Genomic DNA, 18,801 nt, shown 5'->3' on the forward strand with positions numbered 1-18,801 from the left:
GGTCTATTATTATGATTTGATATATATAGGTTAAACCTATAACTCACCAACATTTTTGTTGACGTTTTAAGCATGTTTATTCTCAGGTGATTATTAAGAGCTTCCGCTGTCGCATACTTAAATAAGGACGAGATTTGGAGTCCATGTTTTTATGATATTGTGTAAAAACTGCATTCAAGAAACTAATTTTGTTGTAACATATTTGTATTGTAAACCATTATGTAATGGTCGTGTGTAAACAGGATATTTTAGATTATCATTATTTGATAATCTACGTAAAGCTTTTTAAACCTTTATTGATGAAATAAAGGTTATGGTTTGTTTTAAAATGAATGCAGTCTTTGAAAAACGTTTCATATAGAGGTCAAAACCTCGCAACGAAATCAATTAATATGGAACGTTTTTAATCAATAAGAACGGGACATTTCAGTTCTTACTAGGTATCACATACCATTTTATACAAAAACACATTCACATTTAAACCGCTTCAACCAAACAATTTCATCTAGACCGGTTCATTCAGAAAATTTAGAAAAAATAAGAGTATTTTGACAGAAAATTTCATGAAAAGTCTATTTATTTCACACACTAAAATGAGTAGTTTTACGCGAGATTTAATATCTGGGAAAGTAAAATTAAAATCGTAAAAAAATATTCTTGTTGAAAGCATTGAATCAATTCGAGAAACCAGTGAAATAATTATAGAAATAATACATGAAATAATTCGTGAAACCATTCTGACGTCCATTTAAATATTAGCATTGAGCCAATATTACTCCTTCTTACTAGGTTTCACATACCATTTTATACAAAAACACATTCACATTTAAACCGCTTCAACCAAATAATTTCATCTAGACCGGTTCATTGAGAGAATTTTGAAAAAATAAGAGTATTTTGACAGGAAAATTCATGAAAAGTCTATTTATTTCACACACTAAAATGTGTAGTTTTACGCGAGATTTAATATCTGGGAAAGTAAAATTAAAACTGTAAAAAAATATTCTTGTTGAAATCATTGAATCAATTCGAGAAACTAGTGAAATAATTATAGAAATAATACATGAAATAATTCGTGAAACCATTCTGACGTCCATTTAAATATTAGCATTGAGCTAATATTACTCGTTCTTACTAGGTTTCACATATCATTTTATAAAAAAACACATTCACATTTAAACCGCTTCAACCAAACAATTTCATCTAGACCGATTCATTCAGAAAATTTAGAAAAAATAAGAGTATTTTGACAGAAAAATTCATCAAAAGTCTATTTATTTCACACACTAAAATGAGTAGTTTTACGCGAGATTTAATATCTGAGAAAGTAAAATTAAAACTGTAAAAAAATATTCTTGTTAAAAGCATTGAATCAATTCGAGAAACCAGTGAAATAATTATAGAAATAATACATGAAATAATTCGTGACACCATTCTGACATCCATTTAAATATTAGCATTGAGCCAATATTACTCGTTCTTACTAGGTTTCACATACCATTTTATACAAAAACACATTCATATTTAAACCGCTTCAACCAAACAATTTCATCTATACCGGTTCATTCAGAAAATTTAGAAAAAATAAGAGTATTTTGACAGAAAAATTCATGAAAAGTCTATTTATTTCACACACTAAAATGAGTAGTTTTACGCGAGATTTAATATCTGAGAAAGAAAAATTAAAACTGTAAAAAAATATTCTTGTTAAAAGCATTGAATCAATTCGAGAAACCAGTGAAATAATTATAGAAATAATACATGAAATAATTCGTGAAACCATTCTGACGTCCATTTAAATATTCGCATTGAGCCAATTTTACTCGTTCTTACTAGGTTTCACATACCATTTTATACAAAAACACATTCACAGTCAAACCGCTTCAACCAAACAATTTCATCTAGACCGGTTCATTCAGAAAATTTAGAAAAAATAAGAGTATTTTGACAGAATAATTCATGAAATGTCTATTTATTTCACACACTAAAATGAGCAGTTTTACGCGAGATTTAATATCTGGGAAAGTAAAATTAAAATCGTAAAAAAATATTTTTGTTGAAAGCATTGAATCAATTCGAGAAACCAGTGAAATAATAATAGAAATAATACATGAAATAATTCGTGAAACCATTTTGACATCCATTTAAATATTAGTATTAAGCTAATTTTACTCGTTCTTACTAGGTTTCACATACCATTTTATACAAAAACACATTCACAGTCAAACCTCTTCAACCAAACAATTTCATCTAGAAGTGTTCATTCAGAAAATTTAGAAAAAAATAAGAGTATTTTGACAGAAAAATTCATGAAATGTCTATTTATTTCACACACTAAAATGAGTACTTTTACGCGAGATTTAATATCTAGGAAAGTAAAATTAAAACTGTAAAAAAATATTCTTGTTGAAAGCATTGAATCAATTCTAGAAACCAATGAAATAATTATAGAAATAATACATGAAATAATTCGTAAAACCATTCTGACGTCCATTTAAATATTAGCATTGAGCCGATTTTACTCGTTCTTCCTAGGTTTCACATACCATTTTATACAAAAACACATTCACATTTAAACCGCTTCAACCAAACAATTTCATCTAGGCCGGTTCATTCAGAAAATTTAGAAAAAATAAGAGTATTTTGACAGAAAAATTCATAAAAAGTCTATTTATATCACACACTAAAATGAGTAGTTTTACGCGAGATTTAATATCTGGGAAAGTAAAGTTAAAATTGTAAAAAAATATTCTTGTTGAAAGCATTGAATCAATTCGAGAAACCAGTGAAATAATTATACAAATAATATATGAAATAATTCGTGAAACCATTCTGACGTCCATTTAAATATTAGCGTTGAGCCAATATTACTCGTTCTTACTAGGTTTCACATACCATTTTATACAAAATTACATTCACATTTAAACCGCTTCAACCAAACAATTTCATCTAGACCGGTTTATTAAGAGAATTTAGAAAAAATAAGAGTATTTTGACAGGAAAATTCATGAAAAGTCTATTTATTTCACACACTAAAATGAGTAGTTTTACGCGAGATTTAATATCTGGGAAAGTAAAATTAAAACTGTAAAAAAATATTCTTGTTGAAAGCATTGAATCAATTCGAGAAACCAGTGAAATAATTAAAGAAATAATACATGAAATAATTCGTGAAACCATTCTGACGTCCATTTAAATATTAGTATTGAGCCAATTTTACTCGTTCTTACTAGGTTTCACATACCATTTTATACAAAAACATATTCACAGTCAAACCGCTTCAACCAAACAATTTCATCTAGACCGGTTCATTCAGAAAATTTAGAAAAAATAAGAGTATTTTGACAGAAAAATTAATGAAAAGTCTATTTATTTCACATACTAAAATGAGTAGTTTTATGCGAGATTTAATATCTGAGAAAGTAAAATTAAAACTGTAAAAAAATATTCTTGTTGAAAGCATTGAATCAATTCGAGAAACCAGTGAAATAATTATAGAAATAATACATGAAATAATTCGTGAAACCATTCTGACATCCATTTAAATATTAGCATTGAGCCAATATTACTCGTTCTTACTAGGTTTTACATACTATTTTATACAAAAACACATTCACATTTAAACCGCTTCAACCAAACAATTTCATCTAGACCGGTTCATTCAGAAAATTTAGAAAAAATAAGAGTATTTTGACAGAAAAATTCATGAAAAGTCTATTTATTTCACACACTAAAATGAGTAGTTTTACGCGAGATTTAATATCTGGGAAAGTAAAATTAAAACTGTAAAAAAAATATTCTTGTTGAAAGCATTGAATAAATTCGAGAAACCAATAAAATAATTATAGAAATAATACATGAAATAATTAGTGAAACCATTCTGACATCCATTTAAATATTAGCATTGAGCCAATTTTACTTGTTCTTACTGGGTTTCACATACCATTTTATACAAAACTACATTCCCAGTCAAACTGCTTCAACCAAACAATTTCATCTAGACCAGTTCATTCAGAAAATTTAGAACAAATACGAGTATTTTGACAGAAAAATTCATGAAAAGTCTATTTATTTCACACACTAAAATGAGCAGTTTTGTGACGACCCGAGAATTTTTGACCAATTTTAAACTTAAACTTTATATGATTTCGACACGATAAGCAAAGTCTGTAATGTTGAGTCTCAAAAACTTTGAACTGTGTTCATGCATACATTTGACCTTTGACCATTCCCGACGATTCACGAACAACTATTTGTAAATAGATACATATATATATATATTTACTTCAATTTGAAATAATATACGATTTAATTATTAGAACTAAATATGTAAAAATAATATAAGATGTAATGAGAAATATTATTATATGTATATGTATATATATATATATATATATATATATATATATATATATATATATATATATATATATATATATATATATATATATATATATATTTATATATATATATATATTCAATATATTTATTTATGTAATAAAACATATTACTAAAATGTGTTTATATATACATATACATATAGTATATTGAAAATACGATTTCGAGCTTAAATAGTAAACGTCAGTAAAACTGGTTTGGCATTTTGTCAGCGTTCATATAGTTCTAATACGTGTTTAAGAAGATTGAAAATAAAAATTGAACTGTAAATTGATTACGAAGATGTTAGGTTTGATAAAAATATTTTTACCCTTTTAAGTTTAAATATTTGTACTCCGTATATATTAATTGGATCAGAAAATAAATATTTATCGAACATTTTGGATCAGGTTTCAAACAGTTAATGAGTGAAACAATTAATAATATTTAATCTAAAAATTTAGGATTTTTAGGAACACTTTTATTCGTAACTGTTTAGCAATGGACACGATAGCGCTCCGTCGTCGGTAGAATACTCCAAATTCAAGGCTGCTAAACTATGCAAATTATTGACGTAAATCATTGAGATTCTATAATTAATACAGTGCTTCTTGTACCTTATTATATAATATTATTATTATCAATTATTATTACAATGTTAAAAGATATTATATACATCATCTTGCACCAACACCTAAGGATATAAAACTTCATCTTCTTCATCGTTCACTACCGAGAGTCACCATCTTCATTTTTTTTTCTCTTCGTGGTTTGAAATCACCATTAAAGTCATCCACCACTTAACCACCTTCGGTTTAATCATCAATCACCATTAAAACCCTCGTCTCTCTTACTAAACCCTCGGGTTGCACCACAACAACCATCATAACCATCATCACTTATTACTACCACCACTAGTTTCTGTTTTATGGTCATGTTGCTAACACTATCACCATAATCCACTCAAGAACCATCACCATCACCCGTGTTGCTACTCGACAACTATCGACAAAACATAAAACCGAACCTTTTCTACCATGCATCTGTTTCGATTAAACTACTGCAGCTGTTGCAGTCTCCACGCCTACTTCATGTTTGTTGCAACCCGGCACCAAGACCCACCCAAAAACACATTTTAATCGACTCTTTGTTAATACTTCATCCTATCTTATAGCCTAATCAACCACCACTATCATCACCCATGATCACCCTAAATCACCACCCTCACCTAATCATTTATCAATCACCATTATAATTCATTGTATTCAATGTGTAACAAACCGAACCATTATCTTTTGTTACTTCTTATAGCCTCGTTCAACCAACTCCAACTACCATAAACAACCAACACCGTAACCACTACTGCAACGTTACCTATTTCTTTTTCTGTTTTAAACCATCAAGAAACCCACATGAAATCACAAAACCAATATTCGAACTATCGCTTGTTGTGCTGTTAAAATCGAGATGCTAAACACCACTATCTTTAATCTTGAACCAAACAAATGTTGAAGCTACTACAGGCTGCTGTCCATTCTTGTTTTGTATCTATGACAACGACTATAATTACACCATCGAACTACCAAACCATCTTGTAACACCCTAGGCAAATCCCACATCGCCCACGAACATGAGTGATCATGGGATTATAAGGTAATACTCACGCTTAAATGACACAACGCGTTTTGGGATCACAGGCAGAGCAGATGCGCGAGTACGTTGTAGTTAAGCATGCTCGGGCGAGAACACTACCGGGATGGGTGACCTCCTGGGAAAGTGCTTCTCGTGTGTGGTCGCCAAGAAAAAACCGTGCGCCTGCGGGCAAAGCGGACAATATTGTGGTCATGTTAAGCTGGGGTGTTACAGAATGGTATCAGAGCCACTCATGTGCCGTTGGGGGTGGTGGGGCAAACCTCATCGAGGACGATGAGTCCCTAAGGGGGGGTGAATGTAACACCCTAGGCAAATCCCACATCGCCCACGAACATGAGTGATCCTGGGATTATAAGGTAATACTCACGCTTAAATGACACAACGCGTTTTGGGATCACAGGCAGAGCAGATGCGCGAGTACGTTGTAGTTAAGCGTGCTCGGGCGAGAACACTACCGGGATAGGTGACCTCCTGGGAAAGTGCTTCTCGTGTGTGGTCGCCAAGAAAAAGCCGTGCGCCTGCGGGCAAAGCGGACAATATTGTGGTCATGTTAAGCTGGGGTGTTACATTATCTCAACCGCAAGTGTAACTAATTCAAGATTCAACCTAACCTGTCTAAGGGCAATATCAAAAGTACAAGCATGCATAATCTAAAATACTCGAGCACTCTTTAGGGATACACTATGTAGTGACCCGAACTTTTCCATGTTTATATATATTAATTGAGATTGATATTTACATGATTAAATGTTTCCAACATGTTAAGCAATCAAACTTGTTAAGACTTGATTAATTGAAATAGGTTTCATATAGACAATTGACCACCCAAGTTGACCGGTGATTCACGAACGTTAAAACTTGTAAAAACTATATGATGACATATATATGGTTATATATATAGTTAACATTATATTATGATAAGTAAACATATCATTAAGTATATTAACAATGAACTACATATGTAAAAACAAGACTACTAACTTAATGATTTTGAAACGAGACATATATGTAACGATTATCGTTGTAACGACATTTAATGTATATATATCATATTAAGAGATATTCGTACATCATAATATCATGATAATATAATAATTTAAAATCTCTTTTGATATTATAAACATTGGGTTAACAACATTTAACAAGATCGTTAACCTAAAGGTTTCAAAACAACATTTACATGTAACGACTAACGATGACTTAACGACTCAGTTAAAATGTATATACATGTAGTGTTTTAATATGTATTTATACACTTTTTTAAAGACTTCAATACACTTATCAAAATACTTCTACTTAACAAAAATGCTTACAATTACATCCTCGTTCAGTTTCATCAACAATTCTACTCGTATGCACCCGTATTCGTACTCGTACAATACACAGCTTTTAGATGTATGTACTATTGGTATATACACTCCAATGATCAGCTCTTAGCAGCCCATGTGAGTCACTTAACACATGTGGGAACCATCATTTGGCAACTAGCATGAAATATCTCATAAAATTACAAAAATATGAGTAATCATTCATGACTTATTTACATGAAAACAAAATTACATATCCTTTATATCTAATCCATACACCAACGACCAAAAACACCTACAAACACTTTCATTCTTCAATTTTCTTCATCTAATTGATCTCTCTCAAGTTCTATCTTCAAGTTCTAAGTGTTCTTCATAAATTCCAAAAGTTCTAGTTTCATAAAATCAAGAATACTTTCAAGTTTGCTAGCTCACTTCCAATCTTGTAAGGTGATCATCCAACCTCAAGAAATCTTTGTTTCTTACAGTAGGTTATCATTCTAATACAAGGTAATAATCATATTCAAACTTTGGTTCAATTTCTATAACTATAACAATCTTATTTCAAGTGATGATCTTACTTGAACTTGTTTTCGTGTCATGATTCTGCTTCAAGAACTTCGAGCCATCCAAGGATCCATTGAAGCTAGATCCATTTTTCTCTCTTCCAGTAGGTTTATCCAAGGAAATTAAGGTAGTAATGATGTTCATAACATCATTCAATTCATACATATAAAGCTATTTTATTCGAAGGTTTAAACTTGTAATCACTAGAACATAGTTTAGTTAATTCTAAACTTGTTCGCAAACAAAAGTTAATCCTTCTAACTTGACTTTTAAAATCAACTAAACACATGTTCTATATCTATATGATATTCTAACTTAATGATTTAAAACCTGGAAACACGAAAAACACCGTAAAATCGGATTTACGCCGTCGTAGTAACACCGCGGGCTGTTTTGGGTTAGTTAATTAAAAACTATGATAAACTTTGATTTAAAAGTTGTTATTCTGAGAAAATGATTTTTATTATAAACATGAAACTATATCCAAAAATTATGGTTAAACTCAAAGTGGAAGTATGTTTTCTAAAATGGTCATCTAGACGTCGTTCTTTCGACTGAAATGACTACCTTTACAAAAACGACTTGTAACTTATTTTTCCGACTATAAATCTATACTTTTTCTGTTTAGATTCATAAAATATAGTTCAATATGAAACCATAGCAATTTGATTCACTCAAAACGGATTTAAAATGAAGAAGTTATGGGTAAAACAAGATTGGATAATTTTTCTCATTTTAGCTACGTGAAAATTGGTAACAAATCTATTCCAACCATAACTTAATAAACTTGTATTGTATATTATGTAATCTTGAGATACCATAGACACGTATACAATGTTTCGACCTATCATGTCGACACATCTATATATATTTCGGAACAACCATAGACACTCTATATGTGAATGTTGGAGTTAGCTATACAGGGTTGAGGTTGATTCCAAAATATATATAGTTTGAGTTGTGATCAATACTGAGATACGTATACACTGGGTCGTGGATTGATTCAAGATAATATTTATCAATTTATTTCTGTACATCTAACTGTGGACAACTAGTTGTAGGTTACTAACGAGGACAGCTGACTTAATAAACTTAAAACATCAAAATATATTAAAAGTGTTGTAAATATATTTTGAACATACTTTGATATATATATATATATTGTTATAGGTTCGTGAATCAACCAGTGGCCAAGTCTTACTTCCCGACGAAGTAAAAATCTGTGAAAGTGAGTTATAGTCCCACTTTTAAAATCTAATATTTTTGGGATGAGAATACATGCAGGTTTTATAAATGATTTACAAAATAGACACAAGTACGTGAAACTACATTCTATGGTTGAATTATCGAAATCGAATATGCCCCTTTTTATTAAGTCTGGTAATCTAAGAATTAGGGAACAGACACCCTAATTGACGCGAATCCTAAAGATAGATCTATTGGGCCTAACAAGCCCCATCCAAAGTACCGGATGCTTTAGTACTTCGAAATTTATATCATATCCGAAGGGTGTCCCGGAATGATGGGGATATTCTTATATATGCATCTTGTTAATGTCGGTTACCAGGTGTTCACCATATGAATGATTTTTATCTCTATGTATGGGATGTGTATTGAAATATGAAATCTTGTGGTCTATTATTATGATTTGATATATATAGGTTAAACCTATAACTCACCAACATTTTTGTTGACGTTTTAAGCATGTTTATTCTCAGGTGATTATTAAGAGCTTCCGCTATCGCATACTTAAATAAGGAAGAGATTTGGAGTCCATGCTTGTATGATATTGTGTAAAAACTGCATTCAAGAAACTTATTTTGTTGTAACATATTTGTATTGTAAACCATTATGTAATGGTCGTGTGTAAACAGGATATTTTAGATTATCATTATTTGATAATCTACGTAAAGCTTTTTAAAACCTTTATCTATGAAATAAAGGTTATGGTTTGTTTTAAAAATGAATGCAGTCTTTGAAAAACGTCTCATATAGAGGTCAAAACCTCGTAACGAAATCAATTAATATGGAACGTTTTTAATCAATAAGAACGGGACATTTCAGTTGGTATCCGAGCGTTGGTCTTAGAGAACCAGAATTTTGCATTAGTGTGTCTTATCGAGTTTGTTAGGATGCATTAGTGAGTCTGGACTTCGACCGTGTTTACTTGAAAAATGATTGTTTAACAAATTTTGTTGGAAACTATATATTTTTAACATGTGAATATTATGTGATATATTAATCGCTTAACTCGTTTGATATTATGTGATAGATGTCTACCTCTAGAACAAGTCCCATTGACTCACCTAATAATAATGAAGAGTCAAATGTAAATTGGAATGATTCGTGGACTGATTCACAAGTTCCCGAAGAGGAACCGGAAGAAGAGTCGGAACCGGAAGAAGAATCGGAACCAGAAGAAGAATCGGAACCGGATGAAGAAATAGAACCGGTGGGGGAAATAATAAAACGGTTAAGTAAAAGAAAATCCTCAACCAACCGACCAAGGTTAATTACGGTCAATGGTGTTTCCGCCAAGGAAGCAAAATATTGGGAGGATTACCAATTCTCCGATGAATCGGATTCCGACGAGAATTCCGATGATGTTATAGAAATTACCCCAACTGAATTTAAAAAGGCAAAAGAAAATAATAAGGGAAAGGGCATAAAAATAGAGAAATCTAATTCCAACACCGATGAACTTTATATGTATCGTCAACCCCCGAAGTCCTTAAGTTGTAACAATGACCCGGGAACCTCTAAACCACCAGGTTTTTCTAAACCAATGTGGAAAATTACGGCTCGTATTAGGGGAACATCATATATCCCTAGAAACTTGGCAAAACGAACCAAAACCGAAGAAGAAGAAAGAAGCGAGTCGGAATAAGATAGTTGTATTCGTGTGGTGTAATATATGTAATATAGTGTGCTTATGCTTTATGATATATGTAAAAATTGCTTGTATTAATAAGTATTTTTTTTATGAATCTAACTCTTGTCTATTTTACAGTATATAAAAACACAAAATGGATAGACAACCCAATATTTTAAGAGACCTACCCGGAGACATGATTGATGAAATCTTGTCTAGAGTCGGTCAGAATTCTTCGGCACAACTATTTAAGGCGAGATCAGTTTGTAAGACATTCGAAGAACGTTCCAAGAATGCCTTGGTTTATAAAAGGCTTTCGTTCGAAAGATGGGGGATATCACATTGGGAAATCCATAAGTTACGATGTGTTTACTTTGACGCATATATTGCGGGGAACCCAAATGCTATTTTACGCAATGGGTTAAGAAATTATTTTGACTCAATATATCCGAATATTGGACTTCGTGATTTAGAAAAAGCGGCTAACATGCAACATAAAGAAGCATGTTATGCTTACGGATTAGTAATGTTCGCTTCTCACCAAAGTGAGAACAAGAACATCGGGCTACAACTATTAAACAAAACGTTCCCACAAGTGACGGAGTCGGTAATTGGGGTAAGAAATGAGGTTTTTAGATTGTTACGGGACTGTTGGACATTACGTAACCCTCGTCCCTTTGACGACGTTACAACACGCTGTCTTATCAACGGCCATAACGGTTATGTTCCACAAGACCAAGGATGGGAAGTAGTCCTAGTAAAACCAGAATGCATGACTTGTTTCTGGACGTATGAATTACGTGTCTTTATTGCCTTTGCTGAACGACTTGTGTACTAGCTAGAATTATCTTCACAACTATCTTGTATCAAAGTTATTGTGTGCTATATTTCATGCTTTATGTAAAATAAGCGGTATTGTAAGTTTGTAAAATATTGTATAAAAGTTTGAACGCGAAATATTATTATAATCAGTTTTTCATATAGAATTGTAGTAGTTGAATTGTATATTAGCTACTAAGTATGAACTTAACGGGTAGGTACTACCCGAATTTAAACTTATAAAACGCTAATATGAAGAAAAAGCTTTTATAAATGAGTTCATATTATGCTACGAAATACTATTAACTACTCTTAATATTCTGTATGATTAACTTGTTCCATTTAACTATTTTGAAGGAAATGGCACCGACTACTCGACACACCGTGAATATGAATGAAGAGGAATTCCGTACTTTTCTAGCTTCAAACATAGCCGCAGTACAGGCTGCGCTACATACCAACAATAACCTTGGATCTAGCAGTACAGGAAATCGTGTAGGATGCACCTACAAAGAATTCACTGCCTGCAAACCTTTGGAATTTGATGGAACCGAAGGACCGATCGGATTGAAACGGTGGACCGAGAAGGTCGAATCGGTGTTTGCCATAAGTAAGTGTACTGAAGAGGACAAAGTGAAGTACGCTACGCATACCTTCACAGGTTCTGCGTTAACATGGTGGAATACCTATCTAGAGCAAGTGGGACAAGACGATGCGTACGCACTACCGTGGTCAGCATTCAAGCACTTGATGAACGAGAAGTACCGTCCCAGAACCGAGGTTAATAAGCTCAAGACAGAACTTAGAGGGTTACGAACCCAAGGATTTGATATTACCACGTACGAAAGACGATTCACAGAATTGTGCCTATTGTGTCCGGGAGCATTCGAAGATGAGGAAGAGAAGATCGACGCGTTTGTGAAAGGATTACCGGAAAGAATCCAAGAAGATATAAGTTCACACGAGCCCGCCTCCATACAACAGGCATGTAGAATGGCTCACAAACTAGTGAACCAGATTGAAGAAAGAATTAAAGAACAGACTGCTGAAGAGGCCAATGTGAAGCAAGTCAAAAGAAAGTGGGAGGAAAACGGTGATAAGAATCACCAATACAACAACAACAGCAATCGCAACAATTATCCCAACAATCGCAACATCAATCGCAACTACAACAAACGGCCCAACAACAACAACAACAACAACAACAACAGCAACTACAACAATCATCTCAACAACAATAACCGCAACAACAACAACAATCAGAAGCAGCTATGCCAAAGGTGTGAAAAGTATCACTCGGGGTTCTGCACCAAATTTTGCAACAAGTGTAAAAGAAATGGTCATAGCGCGGCGAAGTGTGAGGTCTACGGACCAGGGGTTAATAAAACGAAAGGAACAAATGGTGTCGGAACGAGTAATGGCGGAGCAAGTAGTGTCGGAGCAAGTTATGCCAATGTAGTTTGTTATAAATGTGGAAAACCGGGCCACATTATTAGAAATTGCCCGAACCAGGAGAACACGAATGGACAAGGCCGCGGAAGAGTTTTCAATATTAATGCGGCAGAGGCACAAGAAGACCCGGAGCTTGTTACGGGTACGTTTCTTATTGACAATAAATCTGCTTACGTTTTATTTGATTCGGGTGCGGATAGAAGCTATATGAGTAGAGATTTTTGTGCTAAATTAAGTTGTCCATTGACGCCTTTGGATAGTAAATTTTTACTCGAATTAGCAAATGGTAAATTAATTTCAGCAGATAATATATGTCGGAATCGAGAAATTAAACTTGTTAGCGAAACATTTAAGATTGATTTGATACTAGTAGAGTTAGGGAGTTTTGATGTGATAATCGGTATGGACTGGTTGAAAGAAGTGAAAGCAGAGATCGTTTGTTACAAAAATGCAATTCGCATTATACGAGAAAAAGGAAAACCCTTAATGGTGTACGGAGAAAAGGGCAACACGAAGCTACATCTTATTAGTAATTTGAAGGCACAAAAACTAATAAGAAAAGGTTGCTATGCTGTTCTAGCACACGTCGAGAAAGTACAAACTGAAGAAAAGAGCATCAATGATGTTCCCATTGCAAAAGAATTTCCCGATGTATTTCCAAAAGAATTACCGGGATTACCCCCACATCGATCCGTTGAATTTCAAATAGATCTTGTACCAGGAGCTGCACCAATAGCTCGTGCTCCTTACAGACTCGCACCCAGCGAGATGAAAGAACTGCAAAGCCAATTACAAGAACTTTTAGAGCGTGGTTTCATTCGACCAAGCACATCACCGTGGGGAGCTCCTGTTTTGTTTGTCAAGAAGAAAGATGGTACATTCAGGTTGTGTATCGACTACCGAGAGTTGAACAAACTTACCATCAAGAACCGCTACCCACTACCGAGAATCGACGACTTATTTGATCAACTACAAGGCTCGTCTGTTTATTCAAAGATTGACTTACGTTCCGGGTATCATCAAATGCGGGTGAAAGAAGATGATATTCCAAAGACTGCTTTCAGAACACGTTACGGTCATTACGAGTTTATGGTCATGCCGTTTGGTTTAACTAATGCACCAGCTGTGTTCATGGACCTTATGAACCGAGTGTGTGGACCATACCTTGACAAGTTTGTCATTGTTTTCATTGATGACATACTTATTTACTCAAAGAATGACCAAGAACACGGTGAACATTTGAGAAAGGTGTTAGAAGTATTGAGGAAGGAAGAATTGTATGCTAAGTTTTCAAAGTGTGCATTTTGGTTGGAAGAAGTTCAATTCCTCGGTCACATAGTGAACAAAGAAGGTATTAAGGTGGATCCGGCAAAGATAGAAACTGTTGAAAAGTGGGAAACCCCGAAAACTCCGAAACACATACGCCAGTTTTTAGGACTAGCTGGTTACTACAGAAGGTTCATCCAAGACTTTTCCAGAATAGCAAAACCCTTGACTGCATTAACGCATAAAGGGAAGAAATTTGAATGGAATGATGAACAAGAGAAAGCGTTTCAGTTATTGAAGAAAAAGCTAACTACGGCACCTATATTGTCATTGCCTGAAGGGAATGATGATTTTGTGATTTATTGTGACGCATCAAAGCAAGGTCTCGGTTGTGTATTAATGCAACGAACGAAGGTGATTGCTTATGCGTCTAGACAATTGAAGATTCACGAACAAAATTATACGACGCATGATTTGGAATTAGGCGCGGTTGTTTTTGCATTAAAGACTTGGAGGCACTACTTATATGGGGTCAAAAGTATTATATATACCGACCACAAAAGTCTTCAACACATATTTAATCAGAAACAACTGAATATGAGGCAGCGTAGGTGGATTGAATTATTGAATGATTACGACTTTGAGATTCGTTACCACCCGGGGAAGGCAAATGTGGTAGCCGATGCCTTGAGCAGGAAGGACAGAGAACCCATTCGAGTAAAATCTATGAATATAATGATTCATAATAACCTTACTACTCAAATAAAGGAGGCGCAACAAGGAGTTTTAAAAGAGGGAAATTTAAAGGATGAAATACCTAAAGGATCGGAGAAGCATCTTAATATTCGGGAAGACGGAACCCGGTATAGGGCTGAAAGGATTTGGGTACCAAAATTTGGAGATATGAGAGAAATGGTACTTAGAGAAGCTCATAAAACCAGATACTCAATACATCCTGGAACGGGGAAGATGTACAAGGATCTCAAGAAACATTTTTGGTGGCCGGGTATGAAAGCCGATGTTGCTAAATACGTAGGAGAATGTTTGACGTGTTCTAAGGTCAAAGCTGAGCATCAGAAACCATCAGGTCTACTTCAACAACCCGAAATCCCGGAATGGAAATGGGAAAACATTACCATGGATTTCATCACTAAATTGCCAAGGACTGCAAGTGGTTTTGATACTATTTGGGTAATAGTTGATCGTCTCACCAAATCAGCACACTTCCTGCCAATAAGAGAAGATGACAAGATGGAGAAGTTAGCACGACTGTATTTGAAGGAAGTCGTCTCCAGACATGGAATACCAATCTCTATTATCTCTGATAGGGATGGCAGATTTATTTCAAGATTCTGGCAGACATTACAGCAAGCATTAGGAACTCGTCTAGATATGAGTACTGCCTATCATCCACAAACTGATGGGCAGAGTGAAAGGACGATACAAACGCTTGAAGACATGCTACGAGCATGTGTTATTGATTTCGGAAACAGTTGGGATCGACATCTACCGTTAGCAGAATTTTCCTACAACAACAGCTACCATTCAAGCATTGAGATGGCACCGTTTGAAGCACTTTATGGTAGAAAGTGCAGGTCTCCGATTTGTTGGAGTGAAGTGGGGGATAGACAGATTACGGGTCCGGAGATTATACAAGAAACTACCGAGAAGATCATCCAAATTCAACAACGGTTGAAAACCGCCCAAAGTCGACAAAAGAGCTACGCTGACATTAAAAGAAAAGATATAGAATTTGAAATTGGAGAGATGGTCATGCTTAAAGTTGCACCTTGGAAAGGCGTTGTTCGATTTGGTAAACGAGGGAAATTAAATCCAAGGTATATTGGACCATTCAAGATTATTGATCGTGTCGGACCAGTAGCTTACCGACTTGAGTTACATCAACAACTCACGGCTGTACATAACACTTTCCACGTCTCGAATTTGAAGAAATGTTTTGCTAAAGAAGATCTCACTATTCCGTTAGATGAAATCCAAATCAACGAAAAACTTCAATTCATCGAAGAACCCGTCGAAATAATGGATCGTGAGGTTAAAAGACTTAAGCAAAACAAGATACCAATTGTTAAGGTTCGATGGAATGCTCGTAGAGGACCCGAGTTCACCTGGGAGCGTGAAGATCAGATGAAGAAGAAATACCCGCATCTATTTCCAGAAGATTCGTCAACACCTTCAACAGCTTAAAATTTCGGGACGAAATTTATTTAACGGGTAGGTACTGTAGTGACCCGAACTTTTCCATGTTTATATATATTAATTGAGATTGATATTTACATGATTAAATGTTTCCAACATGTTAAGCAATCAAACTTGTTAAGACTTGATTAATTGAAATAGGTTTCATATAGACAATTGACCACCCAAGTTGACCGGTGATTCACGAACGTTAAAACTTGTAAAAACTATATGATGACATATATATGGTTATATATATAGTTAACATTATATTATGATAAGTAAACATATCATTAAGTATATTAACAATGAACTACATATGTAAAAACAAGACTACTAACTTAATGATTTTGAAACGAGACATATATGTAACGATTATCGTTGTAACGACATTTAATGTATATATATCATATTAAGAGATATTCGTACATCATAATATCATGATAATATAATAATTTAAAATCTCTTTTGATATTATAAACATTGGGTTAACAACATTTAACAAGATCGTTAACCTAAAGGTTTCAAAACAACATTTACATGTAACGACTAACGATGACTTAACGACTCAGTTAAAATGTATATACATGTAGTGTTTTAATATGTATTTATACACTTTTTAAAGACTTCAATACACTTATCAAAATACTTCTACTTAACAAAAATGCTTACAATTACATCCTCGTTCAGTTTCATCAACAATTCTACTCGTATGCACCCGTATTCGTACTCGTACAATACACAGCTTTTAGATGTATGTACTATTGGTATATACACTCCAATGATCAGCTCTTAGCAGCCCATGTGAGTCACCTAACACATGTGGGAACCATCATTTGGCAACTAGCATGAAATATCTCATAAAATTACAAAAATATGAGTAATCATTCATGACTTATTTACATGAAAACAAAATTACATATCCTTTATATCTAATCCATACACCAACGACCAAAAACACCTACAAACACTTTCATTCTTCAATTTTCTTCATCTAATTGATCTCTCTCAAGTTCTATCTTCAAGTTCTAAGTGTTCTTCATAAATTCCAAAAGTTCTAGTTTCATAAAATCAAGAATACTTTCAAGTTTGCTAGCTCACTTCCAATCTTGTAAGGTGATCATCCAACCTCAAGAAATCTTTGTTTCTTACAGTAGGTTATCATTCTAATACAAGGTAATAATCATATTCAAACTTTGGTTCAATTTCTATAACTATAACAATCTTATTTCAAGTGATGATCTTACTTGAACTTGTTTTCGTGTCATGATTCTGCTTCAAGAACTTCGAGCCATCCAAGGATCCATTGAAGCTAGATCCATTTTTCTCTCTTCCAGTAGGTTTATCCAAGGAAATTAAGGTAGTAATGATGTTCATAACATCATTCGATTCATACATATAAAGCTATTTTATTCGAAGGTTTAAACTTGTAATCACTAGAACATAGTTTAGTTAATTCTAAACTTGTTCGCAAACAAAAGTTAATCCTTCTAACTTGACTTTTAAAATCAACTAAACACATGTTCTATATCTATATGATATTCTAACTTAATGATTTAAAACCTGGAAACACGAAAAACACCGTAAAATCGGATTTACGCCGTCGTAGTAACACCGCGGGCTGTTTTGGGTTAGTTAATTAAAAACTATGATAAACTTTGATTTAAAAGTTGTTATTCTGAGAAAATGATTTTTATTATAAACATGAAAATATATCCAAAAATTATGGTTAAACTCAAAGTGGAAGTATGTTTTCTAAAATGGTCATCTAGACGTCGTTCTTTCGACTGAAATGACTACCTTTACAAAAACGACTTGTAACTTATTTTTCCGACAATAAACCTATACTTTTTCTGTTTAGATTCATAAAATATAGTTCAATATGAAACCATAGCAATTTGATTCACTCAAAACGGATTTAAAATGAAGAAGTTATGGGTAAAACAAGATTGGATAATTTTTCTCATTTTAGCTACGTGAAAATTGGTAACAAATCTATTCCAACCATAACTTAATAAACTTGTATTGTATATTATGTAATCTTGAGATACCATAGACACGTATACAATGTTTCGACCTATCATGTCGACACATCTATATATATTTCGGAACAACCATAGACACTCTATATGTGAATGTTGGAGTTAGCTATACAGGGTTGAGGTTGATTCCAAAATATATATAGTTTGAGTTGTGATCAATACTGAGATACGTATACACTGGGTCGTGGATTGATTCAAGATAATATTTATCGATTTATTTCTGTACATCTAACTGTGGACAACTAGTTGT

The sequence above is a fragment of the Rutidosis leptorrhynchoides genome, chromosome 11 (genome assembly GCF_046630445.1).
Source record: "Rutidosis leptorrhynchoides isolate AG116_Rl617_1_P2 chromosome 11, CSIRO_AGI_Rlap_v1, whole genome shotgun sequence".
NCBI lineage: Eukaryota > Viridiplantae > Streptophyta > Magnoliopsida > Asterales > Asteraceae > Rutidosis > Rutidosis leptorrhynchoides.